General features: G+C 44.1%; 1 protein-coding gene across 4 annotated transcripts in view; it reads left to right on the top strand.

Annotated features, from left to right (window-relative positions):
• tanc2b (tetratricopeptide repeat, ankyrin repeat and coiled-coil containing 2b) overlaps positions 1-16,354 on the top strand; it is a 140,804-nt gene that overhangs the window by 48,625 nt on the left and 75,825 nt on the right. Inside the window, exon 1 of one of the 4 annotated variants that reach the window (XM_056429847.1) lies at positions 6,602-6,741. The exons of the other annotated variants lie outside the window; for them this stretch is intronic. The gene's annotated coding sequence lies outside the window, so the exon portion shown is untranslated. Of the gene's footprint in view, positions 1-6,601; positions 6,742-16,354 lie in introns of those variants that run through there. 4 annotated transcript variants of the gene reach the window in all.

Raw genomic sequence — 16,354 nt, 5'->3', positions numbered from 1 at the left:
GGAGGTTATGTTTTCGGCACGGTTTGTTAGCTTGTCACCAGGATTACCGCCGTCGCACATTTTCATTAAACATGTTTGAAGCGTGCCCCGAGGAAGAAGCCATTTAAATTATGCATCATCCTTCACTTATGGAAACGACCTTGGCGAAGGTTCTGCGCTCTCCGAGTGCCCTTCTGGGTTTATTTATCTGTTCACTTCTCGTGGCGTGGCTTGATCCCAGTGCTGCTTTCTGGTATTTTCAAAATGATGTAATAATGTGATAAACTTACTGTTGTCTATGAGGAGAAAAGCTAAACATGCCTAAAGCTGTTTATAATAGAGACATACTTTTTTATTTTTATTCTAAATAAACTGGCTGGTATGGGTTATTAGAAAGAAATACATGGTGTATTTCAGTTAATTTAAAGCCAAATAATGGCTCTCTCTTGGCAAATCTTTCACACAAAAAATGAAACGGGGGTTAAAATAAATGGTCTAATATCAGACAATCCCTCTGTAGACCCCAAATCCAGACCTGCACCTGTTATTGAGTCCATCTTTGCTTATGTATTCATGGCTGATTTCATCTGTGTGCTGTAGAATCTAACGACTGCAACCGAGGGACATGTATATGCAGATGTTGCACATTTACATATATATTGCTACTACTTGCATACAAAGCAAGCCGTGGAATATCCAGTGAACATCAGTGATTGTGCATATAAATTAATCATTGCACCAATTGGATAGAGGAGCAGCAGCGGCTTAATGTGAGCTGATTCTGGCTGATCTCCACAGAGCGACAGATTGGCACCTACTGCTCCACAGAATGTCCTCTTCCGTCCGGCATTAATGAACCCAGGCGGGGGGGGGGAGAAGAAGAGAGAATGAATGGAGGGATTTCAGTGGATGAGGTTTTTAAAACTCCAGCAGAGGGATATCATATTTAAGCCTTCATGTTTCCCCACCCACTGCAGACGTTTACCCAAATAAGCTCTTTCATTTTGACATTGGCGGACATAATTGACGCTCTAATTTAGGGTTACAACTCGCGATTACTTTCTTTTTCATCAATCTGCCTATTATTTTCTCCATTTATTGTTTAAAAAAAATAGAAAATGGCCATCAAAATGTCCCAGAGCCCTTGTTGCTGTGAGAAAGGAAGCGGCACATTGACTAAGCTGGTGTCAGACAGAAGGTTTGCCTTTAAATGTGTTACTTGAACAATATTTCATGTTTCAGAAAAGTTGCAGATTAACTTGTTGCTTGACTTGATTTGCAGGTTTGTTTGCATCATTCTTTGTTGTCGGGCATAATTCATCTGTGAACTCCTCTTTATCTCAGAAGTCTCTGCGTGTCTTAATTCCCCTTTTAACCGTGACCATTAGGACGCCGTGTAAACACAGACTGGAGACGGCAAAGCAGACGATGGATCAGTGAATCAATACGGTGCACAGCTGTCGAGAGGAGCTGCGACCTTTGGTTACTAAGAACAGCAGCCTGACGTCCACGACCTCTTTGAGCTTCGCTGCAACGTGTCACTTAAGCTTCCTTCCCCCAGCTGGTGACATTTATTTCTGAGGTGCCTTTATGCGTTTTGGTGACTAAGCAACGCTGCAGCACCAGGAGCTGTCGGGGGGGGAAAGTTGTTACATTGATGAACCAGCGTCCTCTGTTCCCCTCATCAGAGCTCGGGAGATAAATTCATCTGCAGTTGGTCTCGAAGCTGGTCGTTTAATTCATCTTTTAGACCACTCCAGAGTGGAGTCGCTCTGTGGCGTTTTATCCATGAGTGCTGACTCAAAGGGCCACGAGGAGGAAGACCTTGTCACTTCCCCGCGTCATCCTCCTCCCTGGAAAAAAAACTAAACGCAGAGGAACGGGAGAAGTTGCTCCCAGCGCCGGGTCACAGACGATACAGCGGTGTGCCGATCAGGCGGGCAACGCTGAAGGTCAGAGACGATTCAGACGGACCGTCGAGAGGGCTGCGGGCCTGAGAGACGACTTGACCGAAGTGTCAACAGTGGCACTCCGCTGACTCTGGGAGGCTCTCATAGGGGCCGACATTATGGCTCAGTGGGGCCACGTGATGCACAGAGCGCCCTTGTCAAAGCCCCCCCATGCGCCTCGAGTGAAATACCCCCTTTGAGTCCTTCAGGGTCAAGAATGTGACGGCCTGAAAACCTCTTCGAGGATCCTCTCTGAGTCATATTTAAAGGCCCGGGAGATGTGTCTGAAATCAATATCATGGTATTAAAGAGTCATTTTTACTCTTATAGGGTTGGAGTCACTTTGTTACACTTTAAATTGATAATGTTGCTGGACTACAGTGTTCACTGAACCAGCAGTTCTTTTTAAAATTTAGAGCAATGGACCCTTCGCTTGGACCGCGCTGCTACGCCATCAATCCATCAGAGCTCGGAGCCCGCACTGTTACTAACTGCACTCCCTTCATAAATATCTCCTTTTTAGAAAAAGCTTTTTCAGAGAGAAGCCGACCGAAGGCTCTGCAATGTGTGTTTTGAAGGATACGTCCAGGAGGTCAAACTGACTCGGCAGTAAAAACACATTAAAAAGACAAAGATGGCGTCTATTAACTAACGCTAGGTAATGACTTGCTAATGAACCTTGCTAATGTTAGCTCGAAACGCGTATATCTCTTACCAACTGCTCCGTTTAACGAGTATCACTGTTACGCAAGGCGTTTTTTGGGACTCGGTGAGAATTTGAATGCCGATACGCAGCTACACTCTCGTTTGGAGTAAATCCGAGAGCAACAGTCGTCGGGTTGTAGTTGTGTGGGTGAAATGTGGGCTGTCCGTCTAGAAGGCTGTATTAATAATCTCCGCCTGTGTGTGTGTGTGTGTGTGTGGCTGTCTGTCTGTCCACAGCTGATCTCTTATACTACTGGACACATTTCTGCTGCTCATTTCTGCTTAAGGACCTCTTGTGGTTGTGGTGATTGACAGCTTTCTGCCGTCATTCACAGCTGACTCCTCACTCCTCCTGACCCTCCTCCCTCCACAAAGGAATCAACAACCGCTCCCATACCTCGAGGCATTCCTGGCAATCGGCGAGGCTGAAAATCACCAGGCCTTGGCGAGTCTTTTGCAGGCGACACTTTGGCATTTGTTGTGGCTCAAAAAACTGACACGCTTGGAAAAGTTTGATTTCATTTTTAACCGGAGCATCTGCAGATTAATTCCCTCCCTGAATTCACCCACGTTATATTAGTATGGATGCCATCTTGACTGAGGGAGGACATTTTAATTAGATTCAACTGCATATTTCGAGTTAGCGTTGAGATGCTTACGCGTCTCATTTAAGGATATTTGTATTTCTGAAACTGGATGTTTCTCTTTGATACTTTTTTTCCATTAAAAGTTGTTCTGATGAAATGCCAAGTCATTTCAATCAACAGAAAAGTAATAGTCAACAATTTTGACTTTGGGTAATTTATCAAGAAAGAGTAGTTGTGTACAGCTGTCAAATATCTTGATTTGTGTCTCTTCTCTGTTATATATCATTGTAGATTTAATATCTGTGGGTTTCTAACTGTTGGTTAGACAAGACAACAAATGTAAAGACGTCACCTCGGGCTCTGGCAATGTGTTGGTTGGCACTTTCCACAATGGTTTGACATTTTATAGACTAACTTATTAACTGCTTGATTATGAAAACTGTCTAGAGATGAAACCACAATGAAAACAATCATTAGTTGCAGCCAGAGGTAATAATTTTAACAACTCTTCACATTCAAAGAGCTAAATCACCAGGAGGGATGGGCGACTAATGAAAAGGTGTTCAGTGGAGTTGAGACGTGGCGACTGAAGGCTGTCGCATCATTTGCATCAAAACATTCAGTTTGATGTCTTCGCATCGGCCTCTTCCACAGGAGACTTTTTGACGAGTAACAGCAGGAGAAGCAACGGCGTATCGTTTCAAAAATAATTACTGAATTCCTTTTCCATCGCTCACCAGGACACTTGTTAATAATGTCATTATGCTTTTCCTGAAGTGTTTATTTTGGCAGCTACTCCAGATTTAGTCTTAATCTTTAGATTAGTTTCAGTCACATTTTAGTCATTTATATCTGTCAACAACCCAACACGTTTTTAGTCGACAAAAAAACATTCTAATCACATTTTTGTTTAGTTTGAATATTTCTCTCTCAACGTTTTGCCAAAACCACTCATTTTATAATTTTAGTCTTGTCCTATTTTATATTTCCCCGTAGTTTTTATTAATGAAACGAACACCGTTCCTACTGCGATGATTACAAAATGTCTTCTGTGAATAGAAACTAATTTGTCCCCTCATGCGGTACTTTGAAGAAAGCCCTCAAGACGTCCCGTTATTGTCAACGCTGAATAAAAAAATAAATAAAAGTAAAACCAATGCTGTCAAGTGCATCCTTTCCCGTAATGGCACGTACTCACTGCTGTCGATTGTACTCGGCTGCACACTGTTCCTTTCTGTAACAATCACATGAAGCACATCCTCTTGTGCTTTCCAGTCGCCGCAGCGCACTCCGATGTGTGAGAGAAGGCGTGAATCAGGCCTCAGTTTGTCGAGCCATCACTCTGCCTCCTGCGTTCAGCACTTTCTGGTTTGATTGCCGTCATAAATCTGTATGAAGGGCCTGGTGCATGTCTAAAATCGGTACAGTGCGTGTAAGACTCGAGCCCGTCGGCTATTCGGCTGCCCACAGCGGGGGGGTCCTGAATAGTGACATCGCCGGGTGGTTCACAATGTCCTGACTAATGTATCTCGCTTTGTGGCAGCGCGGTGACATTTAAACGGAGGCCAGCGCAGGAGGTTTCCGGCTGCGCCGCTCCCATGCGGCTCCTTTGTGAAGAGGGAAGCGGCGTTCCAGCTCCAGCAGTAGGGCGTGGGCAGCGCAGTGCGTGGGCTTAAGAAGCATCGGTCTAACCTCTCCTCCGCTCCCTGTGATCACAACGTCAATAGTGGGAAGTCTCACTCCCGTTCGCCACCGTCTCGATGTGTCCCGCGGCTCTCGCTCGACTCGCGTCCCTTCCTTTCAGTGCATTTTCCTTATGGTCTTTTCAAGCTGGCCGCGGGCAGGAAGTCCGTCACCGCAATCCTTCCATCTGATAATTTATACGGGATCTGAGTCGGCGCTTTACTCTGTGCTCACGTTGACAGCTTGATCAAAGGGGGAGGCGTAGCTGATATCCAGCAGTTGGTCTTCCTGTGACCTAGATATTGGGTCTTTTCTTAGTTGTGACTGAGCAGAGATAATGCTGGCTGTTGTTTCTTTGTTTTCATGGTCATGGAAAGCGAGAGGCCTTGAATATGCCGACACTGGCGAGACCATTCACGCATGTGTTTGCTGCTGGGAACAGTGTCTCGCTGGAGCAGGACACACAAGGTCTTATCTGGGGCTATTTTTAAATAGCCGACTGTTCAGTTCAGGGCTAATTCATCAATACATCTGTGGATCAGTGTTTTGAATCATTGAAAAGAGCTGGTTAAGTCTCGAAAATGACCATCACAAATATAATGACGTCCTCCTCAGATGTCTTGTCCAAAACCCCGAAGATATTCCGCTTGCTATCGTAGAAGATTAAGAAAACATGCTGGCACACTTTCATGGCTTCATGGGACACTTGAATAGAAAAGCGTTATTTGTAACTGCAGTTATTTTCCTCCAACTTGTGTGCTGTGTGCAGGGAGGACGTCATCGACACATGTTTTGGGTCAACATGCAGAATTCGCTAAATTGGTCACTTTAACTGGCGAGATCAATGGTTTTCCGACTAAAGCGTTCACCTCCTACAGCTTGACGAGTGACGGATGACATGCCATCGGAAAGGGTTGTCGAAGTGACCAACTCACAGGAAATGATCAACAAACCGTTCTGGTGAGCTTTTAGGCGTCTTTCAGCTCATTGTTTTGGTGTCACGGCTCAATGCTGTTGTTGTGTTTTGGTTCGCTCGCCCCGCTCTCATCAGCGTGCCGCTGTTTTCAGAAGACGACACGCTGCACACCTGTCCAGCACCACTTGGCAGACAGACCAAGTTTAACAAAGTGGAGCATTTAGCAGCTCACGAGCCAGATATGTCCCCTCGGGGAGTCGGTGAAGACCGACGGCAGAGCAAAAAGGAGAATGCTAACGTTGCTCCACGTGAGGTTTAAACGGGCAACTTCTTGCTCATGCGTTCGTCATTTAAACGTTGTTATCCGGGAGTTGCCCCTTTTTTCAAATTGGTATAGAAAACCAATTGGCACGAGCGGAAGTAGCACACGCGATCACGGTTGGAGATCACTGGCTTTGAAAGAGTTAAGTAATTCTGTCCTGGCTGAAAGAAGAGAGAGAGGAGAAGGAGGAGGAGGGAGAGTTAATGCTGCCAGTGAGAGGAGGAGGAGGGGGAGGAAGAAAGCGAGAGAGAGTTGCCGGTCTGCCTGTGTGTGTGTGTGTGTGTGTCCATGTGTGCGCGGCTCCGTGAGTGTATGCGTACTGACACCTGGCGCTCGCCCTCCCTCGCTCACATTGTGGAGAGCTCTCTGCCTGTCTGGGTCATTCTTTACCGCTCTCTCTTTCTCTCTCCCCCTCTCTTCCCTTCTTTTCCCTCCCTCAATAGCTTGCTTTCTCTCTGCTCTTCTCTTTCTCTTTGGGTCCCCAAGTTATTGCCTTCCCCTCTCCGTGCCCCTACGATCTCCTCCGTTTTGTTCAGGATCCCCCTCACTATGGTGCAGGATTTTTATTGCCCAGGCAGAAGCGGCGCTCGACTGACAAAGGTGAGCCGGATGAATCTGGGTGGGTGGATGTGTGGATGTGTGGATGGATGGATGTGTGGATGGATGGATGGTTGGATGGTTGGGTGGTTGGGTGCAGATGTGCGAGTCTCTGCACGTGAATGTGGGGAGTGGTGTAAACTGGCTTTGGAAAGAGACCCTCTTCGTCAAGCTTCAGCAGTTAATTGTATTCTCCGGATTTGTTTTGCGCCTTTTCTCTTTCACAGTGCAAGTCTGAGCAGCTCGCGTGCACCGTGTAGGCGTCTCAATGTGTACTTTATTGTATTTATTTAAGGTGGAGTGTTTCAAGTGTGGAGCAGCCTTGAGTGTCACTTTTTTTCTTCTTCTTACAATGGTTTCAGCAGCACGTGTCAAACCCGCTCTGATTTGTTTGCTCTGTTGTGGCGGCTCGGTCACCTTGACCCACGGAGTAGCCATCTCTGCCACACCTTGAGCATGGACACTGTGTGTGTGTGTGTGTGTGTGTGTGTGTGTGTGTAGACAGACACTGAACATACATGAAGACTAAGAGAGGCAGAGAGGCCATGGTGTGTGACGGATTACTATTAGAAAAGGAAATTGTGACCGAAGAAGAAAAAAAAGACTTGACTCGTACTTGTTCAGCTAACATCAGTCGCTCTTTTTGTCCTCCGAGTTCAATATTAACGACGAGTATCTCTGCTTGCTGTTGCTGATTGGTTTACATGTTTTTTTTCATTCCCTTCATCTAACTCTAGATCTTCGTGTCGCACTTAATTTTATTTTTCCACTCAGAGCCACTATGTGGCACAGAGAAGCAAAAACTGCCAACTTAATGAAAGTTATCTTGTTTATTTATTCTTTTAATCAGATTTAAATCCGACTGTATTTATTTTGTGTTGCCTCTTGTGTTTGCATCACGTTTTAAAGGCGATAACTTTGACTTCAATTATTCAGAGCTATGTTTATGATTATATTCTGCAAAGCAAGTTTTCAAGAAAGTATTTGCTTTGGTTTTGTACTGAAGTTTAGGTTTTATTCTGAAAATAGAATCAAATTATTTCAATCTACAGTCGGCCAACAATTCTCTCTCATCTTCTGCTCAGCCTTGAAAAAACTCTAAATGCTCCTTGAACTTTTCTCTTTTCCAAAGTTGACACCAAACAATTTATCACCATCATAATCTTACTCTCTTGTTCTTTCAAGCCGATATTTCAAACCTCCTTCTGTAACGGATGTCTCTACTTCTCTTCATTTAATCGTTCAGCTCATCGTTATTTTGACGTGGTACACATTGGGTTACTTGCTGAGATCTGGGAACACAGTAGCACCTCTAAGAATAAGTCAGAAGTGGCAAAAATCACAAGTAGTGAGACAATCACGTTAACCAAATAACTTCATTTAAAGTTGTTACTGGAAATGAGCTCAGCGCAAAAGCTGGAGATGATTCCACATTGCGCACGAATTAAGAAACATTTCGTTTCATTATCGACTAATCCACTCATTATTTTCTCAATTAATACACGGAAAGTGTTGACGGATAACAACATACTCTTTACTTTCCTGGACAATTTAACCTGCTGGAAATTTACTTTGGTCACTGCCTGTATATTGTGTTTCCTCTGTATGTTTAGTATTGTTTTTGTCTTTTATTTTCATCTTTTATGAATGCTCTAATGTGCACCCACTGCTGTGATCCTGAAATGTCCACACTGTGGGACAAATAAAGGAATATCTAATCTAATAAAATAAAAATCTATCATCAAATATCCAAATTGTAAAGGTTTTGATTCGTCATATGATTATTTGTACCGCTCGCCTCAACTGCAGACGATTAAAAAAAAACTCCATCGGGAAATATTTGGCCTTTGCTTTGTGATTTTTGCCCCTGAAGCTTAATGAGCCTATTAATACATTTCATGAAAAGAAAAAGGCCTGAAATCTTCTGAGGTTTGCAGGAGCAATAACTATAACGCCCGCCTGAAACCCTCCGGATGTCACGACTAGGAGTGTAACGGGGTGAGGCTCAGGCGCAGAGAGACAGGCTGGACGAAATATAAATAACAAAAAACACTCTTTAATGAGGCAAAACAGTTGCAAAATAAACAAGGTCCAAAAGGGGCAGGCAGAGGATCATCGGTCAGGGCAGGCAGGCAGGGTCGAAGCAGGCAGGATCAGGAACACGGACAGGACGACAGGAAAAGGACACGGAACCATAGACGACAATCGGACAGCAGACAAGGGAAAGACTGACACAATATATAGGGGGGGACACAGGTGTACGACATCAGACTAACGAGACAAGAGTGGCTGAGGGCAGGTGCAGGGAATTAAACAATTAAGACAGAGAAGACACAGGAGACAGGAGACACGGAACACAGGAGAAACAGAACAGGGTGTTACACCGGAGGTGTTCCTGAACGTCACACGGTGTGTATTTAGTTGTGCGGTGCGTGACATGAGAGAGGTCGGGTATCCTGCTGGCGTCCTTTTGAAGGGTTCTCTAAAGATGCTCGTGCCTGCTCACTTCTCATCTGCTTCCTCCGTCACTGTTGTTCCTTCTCTCTCCCCCTCACTCTGTCATCACTTCACTTACTGTAACTCTCTCCTTCTTTCTCGCACTCTCTCTCTCTCTCTCTCTCTCTCTCTCCCGCCCACTCAGATATTTCTGGAGAACAAAAGGAGGAGAGAGGGAGATGAAACGGTGGAGCGGGGAAGGCTTAATGTTCCAGCGTTACGTAGGCTAATGAGTCCCCACCGCTCCGTCCTCCTCCTTCTCATCCACGCCGTCTCATGACCAAACTTCGTCCTCCTCACTCCTTCCTTTTCAGGATCTCCCTCCTCCGGAGTTGGTTCCCCATCCCTCTCCGTCTCCTCTGTTCATTGCGGCTGCTTCCTCCTCCTTCGTCTCTCCTCATCGATCCTTATTCGCTCCACCGTTTTCACCACGGCGTCACGGCTCCTCGTTACATCCGTCCGACTGTTCTTCGTTTCTTTTCATCCCGGAGTGGTCGTTTTTTACCCGACACCCCCGCATCTTCCTTTATTTGGTCACGTCCCACTCATTCCACCCCTTCATCATCCATTTATTCTCATTATTAGTATTATTTATACAGATGCCAATCATTTGCCATCCATTTGGCCCTCTCTTCTTCCATTCCATCTCCATTCATTCGTCTTCTTTTCTTTGTGCATTCGGCCGCGAGAAATCTGAAACGACACGATCGTGGCCCATTTACATTTTTGATGCCATGTGAGACTTGTCCCCCCCCCCCCCCTTTCTTCAGCGGCATCCTGTTGTTTTTAGCCAGTTGGGTGAAACTGGGCTCTCATTGTGCCTCTTGATGTGGATGGGCTCATTACTGCCACTCAGCGCTGCGCGCCTCTGAATGGCAGGCAGTGCCACTGCTAGCCGAGCGTTCTGAGGGATATCGTGTCTCTTCACACCGCGTGATGAACGCAGCACAACACAAGGTTGCATAAGCGAGCGTCGGGTGGGGGAAGAGCTGCAGCAAGGCGTGGACTGAAACCCACGGCAGCTGTGTGTCCAAATGCGTCCCGCCGCCTGTCTCCGCTCGACGGCAGTTAACGTGCCATCAATGAATGAATTTTGAGCCTCCAGTCTGTCTAGGTTGGTACTTGTCCCCCCCCCCCCCCGCCCGACTAAACAATCGATCCACCTTAATCGATCCCGCTGGGCTATGTGCCACAACAGATCATTCGTAGATGGACTCATCAAGCGGCAGAAGTCTAATTCGAAGTCTAATCTTTAAATATTTCCAGTCACCGTTCAAACAAAACATTCATCAGCTTCCTAAATACTTTATGAAGCGGCTTATTTTCAATTTTCTATCATTCAAAGTGAATATCTGTATGTTTTAGCCTCTTGGTTTGAAGAAAACTTTCAGCCTTGCATTCATATTTAACTCATCAAACCATCATTTTAATTATCAGCTGCCCCCCCGCAAACATAAAGTGCTCAAATAATCCTTTGAGATGCTGAAGTCTGGTATTTCCGTAGCATTTCAGCCCCATGGTTGCATGTTGTGATTGTTTTGGCGTTTTTTGTCTGGGTGTGGTTTTCAGGGTATGTCTTTGTCTCTATAGAAGGTAAAATGGTATTTGACTTCATGTCCCACTTTTCTAGTCTTACGCACCCCTCAAAGTGCTTAACCTAACCTGCCAGCATTCATCAATTCACAATCTGTTTGGACGACAGCGCTTCAGCTGTATCGGAAAGCACCGAACAATGAGACCGACACGAGGCAGAATAAAGGGCCCAGCTGAAGGCTGCACATGAAACATTTATGTAAGAGCTCCACAATGGATCTGTGAAAAACAATACAATTCTCTCTCTCTCTCTCACACACACACACACACATTGACCCATATCCTGGAGATTGTGACATTGTTTGCAACAGCTTTTGTTGCATCTTTAGATGAAAGGTTCTTTCTGTATAAACTTTATTAACTTTATTCCCAATGATATTAAATTCAAAGCAATATTATCTTTTTGTTCCCTCAACATGACAAAATACGCCGTCTGAAATAACATTCTTCTGGGTCAGTTTGGTCCGAGCATCAGTTCGAGGGACCAGCTGTTACATATAGGTTTCACACTATTCTAAATATATACGTGTCGTATTATAGGCTGTAGCTGTCATGTTAATGATAAAAGACATCCAGCTACATACTGTAGCCTACTCCCCCCCCCCCCCCCATGTGGAAGTGTTGGTGTCCGCTGTGGCACTGCAGACTCGACAATCCTCCAGTCTAGTTTATATTTAATGTGTATTTCATTATTCAGGCTTGCTTGTATGGAGTTGTAGCTCCATCTCTATTGCAATTGAGATGGTCTGTGTGTGTGTGCGTGTGTGTGTGTGTGGTTTTCTCGCCACAATGACACTGAGAACAGAGTGAATTATTGCTCTGCTGTAGGCAAGTAAAGGATAAGAATAACACCCGGCGCCATGAGAGAGGTCGCAGCAGTACGGGCCGTCTGTCTTTCCATTTCACCTCTCTCCGTTACTATGGCCACTTCTTTCTCTTCCTCCATCTTCCCTTCTTTCTCTCTCGCTCCCTAACTGTTGGACGCTTTGCGCTCTGATTGGAACGAGTAGAAAAACTAAATGACACTTGTCCCCCATGACCTTTTTCTTTCCAACACCCTTTTTTATGCTCGTCTTTTTTACGCTTGTGGTTGTTTTGGAGACGCTGTTGGTTTGAGGTTCACACTGTCACTCGAATAAAAGGGTACAAAGCATTACATTATTATATAAATAGATGAATGATTGGATTCTGTTATTTTGGAGCAGCTTTTGTGTTTGTTGTTGTTCTCTTTTGGCATTTTCTTCTTCTTTTTTCTCCCCTTTCGAAGCCTTTTGTGGCTCCGTCGTTCAGTGCCCCTCAATTAGGTGGACTTCTTTCAGAACATTACTCATTTCAGAGTCGCCGCTCTTCAAAACCAATATCACCAAATGGACACTCCACAAAATGATTTACATTAGTCACACAGCCCGCAGGCCGTCTGTGAAAAGTTAAATTAACTTCTGTCTGAACCCGCGTGAGACGAGTTAGTCCGTAAATGTGGCGTCGTAAACTAATCTACTGCCTGCAGTCGCGTCTTTGACACTGAACCCAGCGCTTGTTGTTTGTCTGATGTTCTAAATGTAGCTTTGTGTTTGTAAAGTCAAGTCACCGTTGCATTTCAACTTTATATATATACAGTATATATTTTTTTCATTTTCATTTGAGATATTTGTAACTGTCAAGTTGTAAAAATCTAATTTTCCTCTTCATGAAAGTTGGAGGTAAATAATTGTTATAGAGAGCAAACTATAGTCTAACTCACTTTGCAGTCAGTAATAGGTGCAGAGTAGCACTAACAGTGGCAGCGAAAGGAAACATCCCTCAAATATTTTTGTTTTTAATCATTTACTTATGGTAATCTTCACAAACACGAGATATAAAGGTGAAACTCAACCAAACGCAGACGTAAATTAATAAATCCAAACAGGGAGATAACCAAACGGACGTTGATGAAGGACGGATCATTTTGTGGTGACATTTCTTCCTTCTACGTCTTCATTGTAACATCAATTTTGTCCCCAAGAAGACACCATCTTGGCGATATGATCACATTCTAAACATTCACATTATAAATTGACGACCTTTCAAAGGCATATACACGTACCGCGTTCTGTTTAGTTATACACCGTCTTAATTAGAGGCATTTTATTGAGTCTCGCCGGGGTTTAATAACCTCTTTTAAGCATGTGAAAACGCCCTTGAATGAGGAAGGATCATCTCTGGCAGTATTCCTCTTCAAGCCGCCGTACGGTAACGGCACAATCACGCAGTGATTCAAAAGGCAGTAAATATCTTCCAAGGTAATGAGCAAGCAGGAGCTCCTTGTTTTTCCTCCCTCTGCCTCCCTTTGCGAGTTTATCGGGATCCCAACCTTTTCTCATTAAACACTCTTCGTCGGTGCAGAGAGAGACATCTGCAAGATTAGCAGGAGGCGCACTCGCTCCTCCTCTCGCCGTCAACAGCCAGAGGTCAAAGGCAACCCGGAGGTGGCGCTCCTCTTGTGCCGCAGGCGGAGACGTGCACATTAACTGGGAAACACAAATCCCGGTGTACTCGACAGCAGACGTGACGGAGCAGGTGTTGGTCCACGTGCACGTCGTCCACTTATCAAATAAAGAATAATGTTAACCTCTTTCTCCTTAATTTACTGATAGTTACGGATCCTAAGCCTGTCGATGTGGTTATTTACCACCATATCACCGCCAGGTGATTGAGTATTTGGTCTTTGTGTGAGTGGGGTTTTCATCTGTCTGTGTGTGTGTGTGTGTGTGTGTGTGTGTCCGTCCACGGCCAATCTTGCATTCCACTGGACTGATAGCCTTTTATATTATGTATGTACTTCATGACTGTCCGTGTGTTCAAGGACCTCTCGTGGTCGCAGTGATTCACACTTTTCCACTGCGGATGACGAACTGTTCCTCTTGATTTGCTGCCCTCGGAGAGACGACTGCACGTATTGACGTTGAACTGTCGCTCACTGTAACTTGCTTCTGTAGGAGGAGAGCTAGTGGCTATCGGAGCTAACGGCTAACGGGGTGAATACAGCTGATACAGTTATGTGTTCGGTTTGGTTTGCCAGTGAGTTTTACGGAAAAAACACTTCCACGATGTTCGTGAAACTTGTTGGCGGGGCGTTGCGTGGGCTGAGGAAGATTTCATTCCTTTTTTGAGCTTTGTAACTCCTTAAAGCTTTTATTGGACAACTGCTGCTCGGGAAATTTTGTGAATTGCTGCTTTCCTCCGCGTGACCTCTATAAATTATTTTTATATATATGGATTTTGGAGTTTCTTTTTTCAAACTGAAGAAATATTTAAAAGTCGTAACCTTTTGGCTCTAAGAGATCGTGTTGGGCAAATTGTGTACAACAACTAAACGATTGATCTTAACTTATTAATGTTCCGAGAGGGGTCGACACCAAAGAGACGTTGGTGGTATTAGCGATGGGGAAACCTTCAGGTGGGACGTCTGCTCATCACTTCTCTTGTGGTCCCTCTGTGTGTGATTGTCAGGGATTAAACATGGAGAGGAACAAAGCCTTTGGATCGCCTGGAGGCAGACCAGGAGCCATACCAGCTTTTTGTTTCTCCCACTGAGTCTCAAGGCAGTCAAAGCAAAAATCCCTTACAACTCTTCCACTTCCGTTGGGTTATTTTTTGCTTCATGCGTTTCACTTCTCCGTTCTGTGATGTAACCCCAGTGGTGTGTCAGATTGAAGGTACTCGTCTTCACTAATTTTTTTTTCTTTTTTTTTTCCGCTTTTCAAACGAAGCCCACCCACTCAATGCTGCGACACGGCTTTACTCGGCTTCGGATGGCAGTGTAGGAGTCGGGGCACATCAATCTTTTTCTCTCGCACACACACATTCTCCACTTCTTCCTACTTCCTCCATCCTAACACCTCCATCCATCCAGGACACTGCTGAGTGGTGGTGCTGTTGGCCAGAGCCTGACGCACTCAGCTGCTCGCATATGCGTCATCTCTCTGGCCCGGCGCCACCATCGTGCTGCTCGCTGTCCTCTACATGTACCTCGGTGGCCAGGGTCATGGGCTCTGGGCCATTATCGAGGGCGGGGGGGAGCAGGGGTGTCATGTTTGGGGCAAGTCCACCACTATACAGGTATATCTTGAAGATATATCAGTTAAAAACCTTAGATATAATTCCTTTTTTTTTCTACCCAATTATTACTGTTTTTGAGGTGAATACCAATATTGATGTTTGATATGTTGGCCAACATTTTTGTTGTTGTTGTACATATAAGAAACACATAATTTTTGATAAGGATACCTTGAATTTGTTTCTTTAGCCCCATGTTTTATACAAATTGTACAACTTTGTAACGGAGACACTTTTTCTAGATTAATGCAGACATTTTGGATAACGTATTGATACTTATCAGCCAACATGTACGACAGTACTGATGCAGGCATATCTGCTATCTCCATAGGAAATATCAGCCAATTAATACGATTTATTTATTCATTTTGTGGGACTTTATTGTGTGAATACATCTCGTTGATGCATTTAAAGAAAAATAAAGTAATCTCCACTTTTATTGATCGCCATGGGGAAATTGTTCTCTGTATTTGACCCATCCGTAGTTATTTAGCAGCAGTGGGCTGTCATTTGAACATCTTGACACAATGTTTTATTCATTTTTAACTACGTGCATAACAACCAGACCTAAGACTTTTGAATACAGTTTCATGTATAACACTAATAAACATCCTCATAAAACATGAAAACATAACATACTTTAAGTCTCCCTTTGCTTAAATTAAAGAAGACCCGTCGTTATTATTTTGAAGTTTCATAGAATAATGAATGTCTCTCTTGTATGTTTATGTTTTTATTGTAGTTTTATTAAGCGACTGGTAATAAATAAAGGAATCAGAAATCATCTTTTATAAACCACCCTTATGGATGCTTCAGTAATTATAAATTGGGAGTTTTATGGCTTCATCTCAATGAGCTATTTTTAACACAGATCTCATATTAAAATGTAAAACATTGACTTACGATATTGAAACATTTAAATGAGCCAACGTAAGACCGCCAGTCAAACACTAGAAGCATGTTGGGTAATGTAGGTCATATTATAGAATAACATGAGGTTAAAAGAAAGGAGCCGAAACAGCGCTATACGATCTAAAAAAAGACCAGCTTTAGGATTTGTCGTTGCCACTGGATAACCAACAGTTATGTAAAAACAGGACAACACGAGATACCCCGGTACTGCTTTGGGCATGATTGGGATAATTCTTCTTTTATTGCATCTGCAGTCGCTCAGCAAATTAGAAGATGCCACCGATTTTAGTTTTTGCTCTCGGCCCCGTAAACCAATACGCAGAAAGAACAAATAAGCCACAACAAAGATTCATCTCAATTATTTGCAGTGCTATATTATCTTAAATACTCTCTGTTTACACTGACTGTTTTTTTTTTACCTCTTTAAAGAGTTTTTTTGTCCACATTATTGGTACAGAGTGTGTACCGGCTCAGCTTGGATGGCAGTAGGCACTAGAAAGCATTCACAAGTGTCTGCTAC

This window comes from Pseudoliparis swirei, chromosome 13, assembly GCF_029220125.1.
Source record: "Pseudoliparis swirei isolate HS2019 ecotype Mariana Trench chromosome 13, NWPU_hadal_v1, whole genome shotgun sequence".
Classification (NCBI taxonomy): domain Eukaryota; kingdom Metazoa; phylum Chordata; class Actinopteri; order Perciformes; family Liparidae; genus Pseudoliparis; species Pseudoliparis swirei.
The sequence above is the reverse complement of the archived record's forward strand: the minus strand, read 5'-3'. Positions and strand labels throughout refer to the sequence as shown.